Raw genomic sequence first — 12,641 nt, forward strand, 5'->3', positions numbered from 1 at the left:
TCTTCAAGCCACCCAAACCAGTGTCGATCACCACCTCTTGCGGCAGCGAATTCCAAATTTTAACGCTATACAGTGTGAAGAAATACTTTCTTTTGTCTGTCCTGAATCATCCAACATTCAACTTCATAGAATCATAGAGTTGGAGGAGACCACAAGGGCCATCCAGTCCAACCCCCTGCCAAGCAGGAAACACCATCAAAGCATTCTTGACATATGCCTGTCAAGCCTCTGCTTAAAGACCTCCAAAGAAGGAGACTCCACCACACTCCTTGGCAGCAAGTTCCACTGTCGAACAGATCTTACTGTCAGGAAGTTCTTCCTAATGTTTAGGTAGAATCTTCTTTCTTGTAGTTTGAATCCATTGCTCCATGTCCGCTTCTCTGGAGCAGCAGAAAACAACCTTTCTCCCTCCTCCATATGACATCCTTTCATATATTTGAACATGGCTATCATATCACCCCTTAACCTTCGCTTCTCCAGGCTAAACATACCCAGCTCCCTAAGCCGTTCCTCATAAGGCATCATTTCCAGGCCTTTGACCATTTTGGTTGCCCTCCTCTGGACACGTTCCAGCTTGTCAGTATCCTTCTTGAACTGTGCTGCCCAGAACTGGACACAGTACTCCAGCTGAGGTCTGACCAGAGCAGAATACAGTGGTACTATTACTTCCCTTGATCTAGAAGCTATACTCCTATTGATGCAGCCCAGAATTGCATTGGCTTTTTTAGCTGCTGCATCACACTGTTGACTCATGTCAAGTTTGTGATCCTTTTCACATGTACTACTCTCAAGCCAGGTGTCTCCCATCCTGTATTTCTTTTTTTTTTTTTTGCCCAAGTGTAGTACTTTACATTTCTCCTTGTTAAAATTCATCTTGTTTGCTTTGGCCCAGTTGTCTAATCTATTAAGGTCATTTTGAAGTGTGATCCTGTCCTCTGGTAGCAGACACTGTCATTGGATGGCCCCAGGTTCTGGTATTATAATCCACTTTCTCCACACGGTGCCTGATTTTGTAGACTTCTATCACAGCTTTCTCTTGCTAATTTTCTAAATGGAAAAGTGCAGTCGAGAGCAAAGTCTAGATTGGATTGGTGAGGCAAATCTGGCCAGTGGAAAGTCTTGCCTCCATGAAGAAGGAGGCCAATAAGAGAAGCCTGAGACAAGGGTTGGGAGAGTCAGGAGAACCCAGGTCTTGCACACCCTGTGGAGAGCCAGAAAGGAAGCAATATTATGAGAGCGGTGCAGAAATAGAGGCAGGCTCATTTCAATGTTATGTACAAATATTCTGGAAGCAAATAACATGGAAAGGAGCACCCAACTAGTAGTACATTCTGCTATATTTATGGAAGTGTCTTTTATGTTGCATGAAAGCTAAACTATAATGCAGAATTAACAGGGAAACATCGGCAAAATGTGCCATGTGAATCCAGCCAGAGTCTGATCTTTATTTATTCTCCTGATTTGTTTGCAGAGGGGTTGCACGTCTTCCTCTCTCATTCATTTGCCCCACCCTTTTCAAGGCATTTCCATGTCACTTTCCAACCTGCAGAAAGTCCATTTAAAAGAAGAGAAAGAAGTTGATTTATTTCTCCAAGGCAACAGAGTGCTTTAATCCACTTTTAACTGCACAGACCTAATGCTCTGGTCTGATAGTCTGGAGGCACCTTGCAGCTAAAGAGCCTGTAGGGCTTGGGAAAATTAAAACCCTGTTGTGGTTGGTGGCTTCCATTGTGCAGGATAGCACCGGTAAATGCACTAAGCTGTAAACTAGAGTGGGGGAAGATCTGTGCTATGAGCAGTGAGACCCAGCTTTCTTGGGCTTGGGGAAATTAAAACCCTGGTGGCTTCCATTGTGCAGGATAGCACAAAGCTGTAAACTAGAAGGGGGGGAGATCTATGCTATGAGCAGTGAGATCCAGCTTTCTGTGATCACAAGGGCAGGGGGGAGAGAGAGACTAAAAAAACATTCACTCTCTCAAAGGAAACAAAGTCAGGATGATTAGAACCAGCAGCGAAAGAAAGGGCTTCTTTAACAGAGAACATAACTAGCTTAGAGAACGAGGGGTCGCATGACTACAATGTGATGGGCACTGGCTGCAGTGGACTGCTTGGGTAATTTTAGTCTCCAGGCTTGATGGGCTTTATGGGAAGAATACATCTTTTTGAGGTAGTGGTGGTGATGTTGCTTCATTCCTTCCCAAATGTAGCAAACCAGCCCTTATGGCGATAGAATCGTAGAGTCGGAAGGGGGCACGAGGGTCATCTAGTCCAACCCTCTGCAACACAGGAACTTTTCCCCAGCATGGGGCTCGAACCCATGACCCTGAAATTAAGAGTCTCGTGCTCTACTGTCTGAACTGTCCCAGATTAACGGAGTTGGGGGGCCCTCCTCCTCCTCATTCTGCTGGACATCTGGCTGAAAGTCCTGCCCTGATGGTACCTTTGCTATAGCACAACTTATTTTTAAAGGGGGTTGGCTGAATGGATGGAGGATAGACCAGTGGGAGGTGGTCCATCAAGACAACTGGGGCACTGTGTCAACAACCTCTGCCTTCCTTCCTACTGACAACTAGTCCTTAGTCTCAGCCCTTGTAGAACACAACAGAAAAGAGCAGGGGGACAAAAGTATTACAGTGGTACCTTGGTTCTCAAATTTAATCCATTCTGGAAGTCCGTTCCAAAACCCAAGCGCTCCAAAACCAAGGCGCGCTTTCCCATAGAAAGTAATGCAGAACGGATTACGTAATCCATTCCAGACTTTTAAAAACAACCCCTAAACATCAATTCAACATGAATTTTACTATCTAACAAGACCCATAAAATGAAAGCAATAATCAATGTACTGTGCTATAAAATAACTAAGACAGTATTGTAGATTATTTTTTAAAAAATTCTTACCTGCACTGATGATGATAAAATAAAAAAATTCCTTCAGTAGCACCTTAAAGACCAACTAAGTTTATATTTTGGTATGAGCTTTCGTGTGCATGCACACTTCTTCAGATACACTAGAAACAGAAGTGTCAGACCCTATATATATACAGAGGGTGGTGGGGGTGGGTGGGAATGGGAGATGGGCTGATGGGAGTGGTAAACCTGTAGATGGGTGTTAATGGCTGCTGATGGCTGCAATTAGTCCTGGGCTGAGGTGCTAAAGAAAGCTTGATCATGCATAATGAGATAAGAATCCGATATCTCTATTCATCCCAGGTGCTTCCATGGTTTTAAGCTTGGTAATGATTTCCAATTCAGCAACTTCCCTTTCCAGTCTGTTCCTGAAATTTCTCTGTAATAAAACAGCTGCTTTGAGATCTTGTATAGAATGTCCTGGGAGATTGAAGTGTTCTCCTACTGGTTTTTCAGTCTTATGGTTCCTGATGTCAGATTTGTGTCCATTTATCCTTTGGCGTAGGGTTTGGCCTGTTTGTCCAATATAGAGAGCTGAAGGGCACCGTTGGCATTTGATGGCATACACAATGTTAGAAGATGAGCAATTAAATAGTCCTGAGATGGTATGTTGGATGTTGTTGGGGCCAGTAATGATGTTGTCCGGGTGTATGTGGCAGCAAAGTTGGCATCTGGGTTTATTGCAGGCTCTGGTACCAGTGTCCATGTTAAGTCTGGTGGTTGTATTATTGTGGGTGAGGAGTTGTTTAAGATTGGGTGGCTGTCTGTAGGCAATGAAAGGTCTTCCTCCCAGAGCTTGAGAAAGGGAGCTGTCATTGTCCAGGAGAGGCTGTAGATCTCTGATGATGCGTTGTACTGTTTTAACTTGGGAGCTGTATGTGATGACTAGTGGTGTTCTGTTATTTTCTTTTTTGGGTCTGTCTTGCAGCATTGTTTGGACGGGGGACTTTTATCCATTTCCACAATCAATCAATCATCAATCAGTAGCTGAACTGGGTTCCACACAGTCACAAAAACAAATTAACCGAAAAAGCCTCAAAAACAAAAACACTAAATATATAGCAAAAACCAAAGCGCCAAACTTAATCTTTGAAAACCAAAGCACAGCTTCTGATTGGTGAAGGTGCCCTGCAAACAATAGCCGACAGCCGCATTGGACGTTCGGCTTCCGAAAAAAGTCCAGAAACCGTAACACTTACTTCCGGGTTTTCTGTGTTTGAGTACCAAGGCCTTTGAGAACCTTGGTCTACTTAGGGGCGGTGGCGGGGGGGGGGGTATTTTTCAGCCAAGAAGCCACATTTTCCTCATGAGTTACCTTCAGGGCATATTTCAGTGGTAGGCAGGGAGACAGGTGCAGAGGCAAAAAGTGGTCAGAGCAACAGATGCCAGCAACAAAAGCAGTAGCCCACATTGCAGCCTTGTTAAAGCCAGGGGTTAGGAAAATAGGAAGATGCCTTATATGGAGTCCAAGCAAGGGAGCAGAACCTCCAGATGTTGTTGGACTCAAACCCCCCAACATCTGCATCCAGTATGGCCATTTTAAATATATATATATATATATATTTATGTATTTATTAAATTTCTATGCCACCCTCCCTCTGAGGATCACAGGGCAGTTTACAATATAAAAACACAAAAATGCATAACATACGGTAGCAAGAAAGCTGTAGCCAAGAAACATCTGCAGGGCCACAGGTTCCCCACTAATGCCCCACTGCATAAGTCCAGGGGGTTCAGCAGAGCCTGCTGCCATTATTATTACTATTATTACTAAAATTTGCATACCGCCCTATACCCTCAGGTCTCAGGGTGGTTACAGCATAAAATCACAATATAAAAACACAAAATACATAATAAGAATAAAAACAAAAACAACCCAATAACCCCTCTCCCAACTACATTTTTAAATGGCATTGCAGTTCTACTCCTTTCTTTGATTGTACCGTACCATAACAACTTCTGAGACGCGGGTGTCGGAATCGAATGCCAATTCATCAAAAAAAATTATTTGCTGTTTATTATGTTTATTTACCGTTTATATAGCACCACCAATGTGTACAAGTGCTTTAAAGAGGAACAACATGACAGGCCCCTGCCCTGAGGAGCTTACATTTGGGGGGGGGGACAACAACTTGCCTTTCTGGCTGCTTTTGGTCCATTACATTACTAAACTATTTGTGAAACCATGGGGGGCTAAAACCCTTTTTAAACCATTATTATCTATTGGGAGGATGTGTTGAGACTTTCAGGATTCTAACAAGACTCCTTGAGCCACGGGAAACGAGGTCGCATGTGGCTCACAGCCGTCCCTGTTCCTCGTTAAGTCTTTCCATCCCCTAATGAAGCCAGTCTGTGATTTAAGGCGGAATTAGTTTTATGCAAGAACTAATTAACATTTTGCTGAGCCATCTTGCCCAAGGTCAAGTACACATAGTGTTGATGGAATCGCTTTTCTCATCCAGCTCGCCCTATTGACAAGCCTCATAAAAACACAAAACAGAAGATCACAAGCTCATAAGAATGACAACGCTGCTGGAGCAGAGCCCATTAGGCTCTCTAATCCCATCGACTCCCCGAAGGCGACAAGACACATTATCCCCAATAGATAATGCCTCTCGCAAGCCTTTCTCCTTACAGTCACAACCTGCCCCACCAGCCTATTCTGTTACTGTTCAGTGCTTACTGTTCAAAAGACTAAGGCTCTGCACACACTTCCCCCTCTCCCTCAAAGAATTCTGGGCATTGTAGTTTTTAGGGCATTGTAGGGTTGCTGGGAATTCTAATTCTATGAGGGGTAAACTCCAGTTCCCGGAATTCTTTGAGGGAAAGGATGTGCTTTGAATGTGATTTAAAGGGACAGTGGGCTGCATGGCTGATATTGAATCAGACCATAGCTGATTTAGCTCCATAGCTCCGTCGGTAGAGCACGAGACTCTTCATCTCAGGGTTATTGTTTGAGCCCCATGTTGGGTGAAAATTCCATGTGAATGTGTCTTTTGATGAACTGAGTGGAAGACTATGAGTCATGGGGGTGGCGAGAGGGTGTGTATGAATTCAGCAGGGCTTAGTTTGTTTTTGGTTGTTAGTTTGTTAATATTGTTTTGTAGAGTGCTGCAATGCTTTGTGAATTGTATAATATGATTTTTCTTGTGGTCGTGCTGTTTAGCCTTTTTTGTTTTGTCAAAGAAGATGGTTGTTTTACTGATGATTTGATAATTATTTTATATGATCTATGTTGTAACTGGGATGTTCTGTTCTGTTGTTATTTATTGCGTGTAAGCCACTTTGTGACTCAAGGGAGTGAAAAGAGGCATAGAAATATAAGAAACGAAACAAAAATGAGATCGCTTGCAGATTTCCCATAGACATCTGGTTGGCCACTGTGAGAGCAGAGTTCTGGAGTTGATGGGTTTTGGGCCTGATCCAGCAGGTCTCTTCTCATGATAACGGAAGCACAGAGAAGGCTGCCGTTAACTGACTCACGGTACCTTTTGTTCTTACGCTTTTGAGTGAGCTTTCAAAAAACAGACGCAAAGTGTTTCTTACATTTCCAGAGCATATTGCCAAATGGCATTAGATACTTGCTGTGCCATCCTCAGAAATAAACCCCACCATGTTCAGTGGAATTTATACCCTACTAAGAGCTTTTACGGATTGAAGACTGTGGATGGAAAAGGAGCCTTAGGTTTCCTTTTTTTAAATAATCTGATTGCATGTTCATATTGCATAAGACCAGCCTGTCCGATCAGGCCTAAAGGCCCCACTAGTTAAGCATCCTGCTCTCATAGGGACCAACCAGATGTCTACAGGAAGTCTGCAAGCAGGATCACGGCGGCAATAGTTTGTCAACCCCAGCAACTGGTATTCACTGGAAGTAGCTCATAGCCATCCTGGCTAATAGCCATGGATAAAAAGGGATGCCTCTCCCCAATTCCGTGGAAATATTAAGGTTCAGAGTGACTGTCTCTGGAGATGCAGGGCAGTGGATCTGCTGCAAGGATGTCAATGGACTCCAGCAGATTTTGGTGGGTTCCAGTTCTCACCATCACAAACAAATGGCCATTGCAGCTGGGGCTGATGGGAGTTGGAGTCCAACAACAACTGCAGGGCACCACATTGGAAAGCCACATTGGAAAGCCTTGATCTGTAGCACACTAGGTGTGTGTTTACGCCACTTGCCTCCTCTTGTCCACACAGAGCACGTAGCAGTATCTTACAACTCCCCTTTTATGGTAGGTATAAATAAGGATGGAAGGAGCTGTCATTTTCAATTCTCTCAGTTTCTCATTTTTTTTCATTCTTAAATTCAGTTTGTGTAGGAATCTGCATTTATTTTAAAAATCCTCATGAAAATTCACCAGCATGTTAGCGCAGAATTTCTCCTCGTAAGTTTTGTATACAGCTTTGACAAATGTACAAATTTGTACAAGCAATGTAATCCCAATATAACACATTTTAGCACGTTATATTCCTTTTTAAAATCACGCTTTCCCCCAAATAGATGTGTTTTTGAAAACATTGGCTGGAGAACTGCACCACAAAATTAGGATACTCGGCTTTCAAATTAGGATACTCGGCTTTCAAAGGCTAGCTGTGTTTAGATTCTCATCTTGTTTCAGAAAGAGCGGATTTGAGAAGTTTGGGTTTAAATGTGAAATCAAATTTCTCCATCTCTAGTGCAAACCCAAGCTTTTATTATGGTGTCTTTGTCATCCAAGTATACACTCACGGTGTTTGGTTTTGAAGAAATCCATCTGCTGATGAGTGTTGGCATATGTGTCAGAAAGGGTGCCCAAATGTCTGTGAGCTCTTCATTCGATTTGCATAAGAGTCCTCTGGCCCATTGAACATGTTCAGTCACTGCCATTGCCCTCACGTCGTGGGCTATGAATAGCTTTGGTGCAGCCACTGGGATGCACTGACTCCATATGAATTTATGAGGCTTCGGTGATGTGATTAATTTGTGCTGGGCCATTTGGTGATGGTCCCCGGAGACCACTGTATAAGCAATCAATCATCCTTGGTGTAATGCATTTCCAGGGCTGTTCGAACCCAAAGAGTTAGCCTAAACAAACTGTGCCCTGGGTTTGCAGAGGGAGGGCAGCAGAGAGCAAAGCAGGTCTCTGAATTACCTCCATCAATTTCAAGAAAATCAAAGAGGGGAAAGCTGCAACGAGCCCCAAATCACTTGCCCCTTGCCCCTTCTCTCTCTGTGTATATAATATGTTGTAGTAGTTGTTTTTAAGTTTTGATTTATGATTTTCAGTTTTATACATTTCAGTAATTTTACAATCATTTTAACATTTCAAAACTCGACTTCCTTCCCTCTCTTTCTGCGGTTCCTTAAATTTATTTTTAATATTTTCTGCATATCCAAATCAACTTCATTTGCTCATTTATTCATCTACTTTAAATATATACTCGTATAAAACTGCAGATTATTACAATAATCCAGCCAATGTTCTTATCTGTTTACAGTCTGTTTGTAAATATTTAATAAACCATTTCCATTCTTTTTTATAAAAAGTTTGTTGTCTTGATTTCTTATTTTTCCAGTATGTTTCACCGTTTCTGCTTACAGTGGTACCTTGGTTTAAGAACAGCTTAGTTTATGAACAACTTGGAATAAGAACACTGCAAACCCGGAAGTAGGTGTTTTGGTTTGTGAACTTTGCCTTGAAATAAGAACATGTTCTGCTTCCTGTTGAGTGTGTTCCATCTGTAAATTGAGTCCCCTGCTGGTATGGGAAAGCACGCCTTGGTTTAAGAACACTTTGGTTTAAGAACAGACTTCAGGAACAGATTAAGTTCATAAACCAAGGTACCACTGTATTCCATATGCATTCTTCTTTTGCTGGGACTTCTTCTTTCTCCTCTTCCCCTTATTTTTGCAAAAGGTTCTCGTGTGGGTGGTCATAGGCTAGATTCAGGCTGGCATCTCTAGGTAGGGCTGGGAATATCTCCTGCTGGAAACGCTGGAGAACCAGTGCCATTGCATCTAGACAATACTGAGCCAGATGGGCCAGTCTCTGACTCTGTATAAGACAGCTTCTGTGTTCCTGCATGCAATGGGTGCTACATACGGGTTAACATGCTTAGTATAGTACATAGTACAGGCAACTCCCTATTTACATGGGGGTTGCATTCCAAGGCACCATGTGCTTAAGTGAAATAGTGTACTGTATGTCGGGAACACCATTGAAAAAGCCTACAAAACCCCTCTAGACCCTTGAAAAACCCTTGTTTGTTTCTTTTAATCCACCAAACTCCACCACAATTGTGCCCTCTAAACCTCCTTGCTCAAATTCCAAGTCTCCATGGGCTTCAAAGGCTCATGGGATTGCATTTGCAAAGGCTTGTGGGATTGCTAGATTCAGTTTTTGTGCCATTTTTGCAAAAATGAGCCGTTTCCCCATTTTCCCGTTTTACGGCTGTTTTTGCCTCTTTTCGTGCCACTTTGGGGGCAATGCACAAGCCTTGAGCAAATGTAAACAGGGAGTTGCCTGTGCTGCGTTGTAAATGTCCCAGTCGTGACCTTCATAAATCCAGGCACTTTCTAGGCGCTCCGAAAAGGTAGCCCAGTAAGGGACAGGTGACTGGAGTATAATGACCTTCAGTAACACCGATTTTACAGGCGATACCTTGTTCCCATAAGCCATGTGATGGCCAAGAGCAGCGCAAGCAAAGAGAGGTTATCTTTCAGGTAAGGCTGCTGATGAGAAGCTGTTGATGGAAAGGATTGGGCTGCCCCAAACTGGCCAAGTCTGATATTGTGTTAATTAAGTTACTTCTTTCAGAAGCGATTACCTGGGATCTAGGACAGGGAGTGCCTGAAAGAGAGGTTTCTTCAGAGTCAACCATGAGACGAGCTGTTCAGGTGCCTACCTTGGTAGTTGCCACAGAAATATCTCAACAGGGGGATGAAAGAGGAAGTCAAAGAGGGGTGGAGAACCTGTTTGGTGGACATCCATTGAAGCTGCACATTGGAAGCTTCAGAAGCTTATGCCTGCATTGCAGGGGGTTGGTCTAGATTAGTGGTCCTCAACCTTGGGCCTCCAGATGTTTTGAGACTACAATTCCCATAATCCCTGACCACTGGTCCTGCTATCTAGGGATCATGGGAGTTGTAGGCCAAAAATATCTGGAGGCCCAAGGTTGAGGACCACTGGTCTAGATGACCCTTGTGGTCCCTTCCAACTCTATGGTTCTGTGATTCCATGTGAGTGCTGTTATGCTCATGTCCTGCCTTGTAGGCTTCGCAGAAGCATCTGATTGGTCTCTATGAGAACAAGATGTGAGACTAGTTAGGCCATTGGCCTGATCCAACTCTTATACACAGGTGTCCCCCACTTACATGCAAGTAACTCACGTGCAACCACATATACACTCAGCACCAGGAAATAGATTCAAACCAGGAAATGGCAGGAGACAGCTGGAGAGTGCTCATGGCTTGAGAGGAGACCCTCCCCGGACCCTGAAAAGAACTTTAGTAAGGGCAGAGCAAGCCCCAGAGACCTGAAGTCCAGTGAGGCTTTGTTTAGGCTGCTCAGCCTCCCCACCTAGCAGCTGACATGTGCAATAGTGCAGCAGCTGTTTTCCTGCGTATCCTCCAGCTGGCCCCAGAGCTTCAACTCTAGTTGAAGAGAGAGTTGTGTGGAGAGAGCGAGCAGAAGAGAGCTGGAGAGCAGGAGGGGAGGGGATGGGCATTGAGAGGCTTTTCAGAGGGTGCTCCCCACGTGCCCAATTTTCCTTATGCATATAGGGACCCAGAATGTAGCCCCCACATAAATGGGGGGTGCCTGTACACACATACACAGCCGAGGACAATACTTTATATTGGCTTAGATCCACAGAAGCTTTGCCACACCTAATCTATTAGCTTTTCAGGCATCAAAAACCTCTGTTGTTTCTGCTGCGGCAGATTAGCATGATTACCTCTTTGGAAGCTGAAACCCAGCTTTGGAGATCCGAGCCCTGGGGAAATGTAAACTTTACATTCCCCTGGAGATTTTTGTTATTTTCCACTCAAGTCACAGAGACAAAGCAGTGTTCAAGGAATCTGTACAGGGAGCCCCGGAGGGGCAGCTTATTTAAGACTTTGGGGAGTTGCGCCAGTCCCTGAGCAAGGCCTAGAGGGACAAATGGAAGGCAGAGAAGAAAACAGTTTTGATTTTCATGTAAGATGTGTGCCTGATTGATGAAACCATCTCCCTGTCAATCTTCAGGCCTTGTGTGCAAGCTCATGGGCTGAATTTAGGATTCCTGCTTTCCCCATCCTGGTGCCCTCTACTTGTCTGGAACTACAACTCCCATTGCCCTGCTGGCTTGGGTTGATGGGAATTGTAGTCAGAAACATCAAGAGGGCATCAGTATGGGGGAGGTGGCATTAAACAATTCCTTACTTGCAGGCACTTGTGGCCTGGACCTGTCACATTTGTGCCTTGCAGATTGCTGGTGAATAGTCCCACATAATCAGCTGAGGTTTCGTCAATGAGAGCTCATGGTTTAGCGATGGTCTTCTGCCAGCTGAGGCTCTCTCCACATTTTTGAATGAGATAAGGGCCTCGGCAAAGGTGATGCCGTTCCAGCCGAGGAAGCTGGCGTGTGTCAGTGCACACACAAGTGTGAAAGGCAGGAAGCAAGCGAAAGCTTTGGAAGAGACAAAGGAGGTGGAGCTTCCCCCAAAACTTCTCATCGCTCATGGAAGTAGGGGGGCACATAATAGCTGCACATCTGTGAGGCTCAGTGTGTTTTTTACACGCAAGCAATCTGTCATCTGGATGAAGCAGGCTCCTTTGGAACTGGAGTCAATAGACGGTGCACATAACTGAGAAAATACTTGGTTCCGAACCTGGGGCATTCTTTCCTTGCACATAAGAAACACTGACTCTTTCTCAGCAGATTGTGCTTTTAACTAAGGCTGTGTGCACATTACCAGCTCAAAATGCCGCTAGGCATTTCTTTCCCCCCAATAAGCCCACCCTTAGCTGATCCATTGGAAGAACAGGACCTGCGAAAGCTCTGTTGGTAGAGTATGAGCCTCTTCAGCTCAGGGTCATGGGTTCAAGCCCCACTTTAGGCAAAAGATTCCTGTGTTGCAGGGGGTTGGACTAGATGGTCTTTGGAGTCCCTTCTAATTCTACGATTCTGTGATTCTGGAACACAGAAGTCACGCTATTCTGAGTCAGGGACAAGTGGTCCATCTAGTTTAGCACTGCCTACAGTGCCTGGCAGACACTTTCCAGCTTTTCATGTAGGGCGTCTCACCTAGCCTTCCTTGGAGGTGGTGAGGAATGAGCCAGAAAAATTCTGCATGCAAAACAGGGGTTCTGCCACTGAGTTACAGCCCTTCATGCTGGTCAGCAGAGGAGCAGGGTTATTGTTCATCAAAGGAGAGGATGACTTGCAGCCCTATGATGGCACTCATAGAATCATAGAATTGTAGAGCTGGAAGGGGCCATAAATGCCATCTAGTCCAATCCTCTGCAATGCAGGAATCTTTCAGCTAACGTGGGGCTCAAACCCATGACCCTAGGATCAAGAGTCTCATGCTCTACTGACTGATCTATCCAGCCTGTGAACCCTAATTTATATTATTTTTGTCGCTGCTGTCAAAATCGAGGGGGGGGGATTGCTGCAGGAGCTGGATTAGGCCCCCAACCTAGGTGGCACGTCACTCCTGCCTTAGGGGAAGCTAAGGCAATTAAACTAACACTGGGGAAGTGTGAAGCTCT

The 12,641-nt window shown here is 44.5% G+C and overlaps 1 long non-coding RNA gene across 1 annotated transcript in view; it reads left to right on the forward strand.

Moving 5' to 3' along the window:
* The window catches only part of LOC148685398 (uncharacterized), a 60,372-nt gene that overhangs the window by 34,279 nt on the left and 13,452 nt on the right, over positions 1-12,641 (forward strand). The gene's annotated exons all lie outside the window — the stretch shown is intronic.

Source organism: Zootoca vivipara, chromosome 6 (genome assembly GCF_965207765.1).
Source record: "Zootoca vivipara chromosome 6, rZooViv2.hap1.1, whole genome shotgun sequence".
NCBI classification, from domain to species: domain Eukaryota; kingdom Metazoa; phylum Chordata; class Lepidosauria; order Squamata; family Lacertidae; genus Zootoca; species Zootoca vivipara.